General features: G+C 46.3%; 1 long non-coding RNA gene across 1 annotated transcript in view; it reads right to left on the reverse strand.

Annotated features, from left to right (window-relative positions):
- Nucleotides 1-225, reverse strand: part of LOC144240162 (uncharacterized) — a 14,610-nt gene extending 14,385 nt beyond the window's left edge. The window contains exon 1 of the long non-coding RNA XR_013337627.1: nucleotides 144-225. This is a non-coding gene — a long non-coding RNA (uncharacterized LOC144240162). The remainder of the gene's footprint in view (nucleotides 1-143) is intronic.
- Between the last annotated feature and the right edge of the window lie 1,447 nt (nucleotides 226-1,672).

Below are 1,672 nucleotides of genomic sequence, written 5' to 3' on the forward strand. Positions count from 1 at the left end.
CCCCGAGCTTCCTGCCACCCCTTCCCGGGAGCGGCCTCACGCACGCTTGCAGGCGTCTTCCTCCCTCCTAACAACAACTACTTCGATGCTATTGGCTAATTCTGATCCCACCCCTTCGGCAGCCTCCGCGCCGATAGGCTGACCTTAGTGCCATTCACCTCCCGTAGGTGTTTCTGATTTTCTTGAGAGGCACCATCCGGCGATTGGCTGGTGATGGAACCTTTGGGTTTGGAGCTGAGCTGTTGCTTTGCGCCCCGCAGTGCGGACCCCTCCAGGCTGGCTGGTGAGGGGCGGCGGGGGGCGGCGGAGGGCGGTTGGTTCCTGGCGCAGGGTAGGCCAGGTAGAATTATTAGTACAGAGATCTTCACTTCTGGATAAGAGCTTCACTTCCGGAAAAAGCTCAGTGCTTCTGAGCTCAGATTTTTGTCTTCTTTTTTTAGAAAAAGGAAAATGACTGACAGGTCGATGAGCAAACAAGATGCAGGTTCATAGCCCTTAGGCAAGCAGCCATATCTCCTCAGCTGTAGAATTCAAGATTTTTCTTCTAACCAACCAGTCTTTCCCTAGGGTCACAAAGTCAGGACCAGTGGTTTTTACAAACAAGCATATATGCCCAAGCCCAGCAACCAAATTGAGTTGCCATCTATTTGAGGGTTGGTGAGCTTCTGGTTGCCCATTTATGTGAGGCAGCCTATTCATACTGTATAGTGTCCTTAGAACTTAGTGAATCAGTATTTCACAATCCCGGTTGGACTTGATTCCACCCTTTAGGGCAGTAGTCGTTTAAAGAGGTAGTTTTAACTTGAACAATCACAGCCTACCTGTCCAACCTTCTCCCTGAGGAACCAAGCAAAATAAACTTCATTTTCTTTAAGGAAATCTCACTGTTTTTCACTATGTCTTCCTACTTTGATCTGGAATGTATTCTAGGCACTCAACAGGAATAACTGAAAACCTGAACTTCCCTGAAATGGATGGGAAAGGAAAAAGTGCACTGCCACCACTTTAGAAATCTTGCTTCTTTTGGCTGAGGACCTATGGAAATGGAGAGGAACACCAGAGGCTCTTAGTTTTGACAGGTTTACTTGCAAGGCTGGTTTTGGGGGCAACTCTTACATTCTCTAGACATCCGGTCCCTGGGTTAGAATGTTAAATACTCCTCAGGCCCCGGGATAGCTCTGGTCCTTTTAAAAAGAGCAGAATTGAGGGATACCTGGATGGCTCAGTCAGTGTCTGCCTTCGGCTCAAGTCATGATCTCACAGTTCCTGGGTTTGAGCCCCACATCAGACAGCTTGGACCCTGGAGCCTGCTTTAGATTCTATGTCTCCCTCTCTTTCTGACCCTCTCTCGCTCATGCTCTCTCTCAAAAATAAATACACATTTTAAAAAAATTTTTTTAATAAAATAAAATAGCACAATTGTTCATTGACTTGGCTCAATTTGGCATCAGTTACTTAGGGCAGAGCTAATACTAGAAGCCAAGTCTTCTGACTTACAGATCTTGGGTTCCTTCTATGCAGCCTGGCCATCCACCCTAGCAATAGAAGTTGAGTTCTAAGTGGGCACACAAAAAGAGGGCTTCTTTAATTAAATTTTCTCCCATTTAATTTCCAAGAGACATTCCCATATACAGTCTAGCTTTGAACACCATAAACCTGCCACAAGACTTTT

This window comes from Crocuta crocuta, unplaced genomic scaffold (genome assembly GCF_008692635.1).
Source record: "Crocuta crocuta isolate KB4526 unplaced genomic scaffold, BGI_CrCroc_1.0 scaffold7, whole genome shotgun sequence".
Lineage (NCBI taxonomy): Eukaryota > Metazoa > Chordata > Mammalia > Carnivora > Hyaenidae > Crocuta > Crocuta crocuta.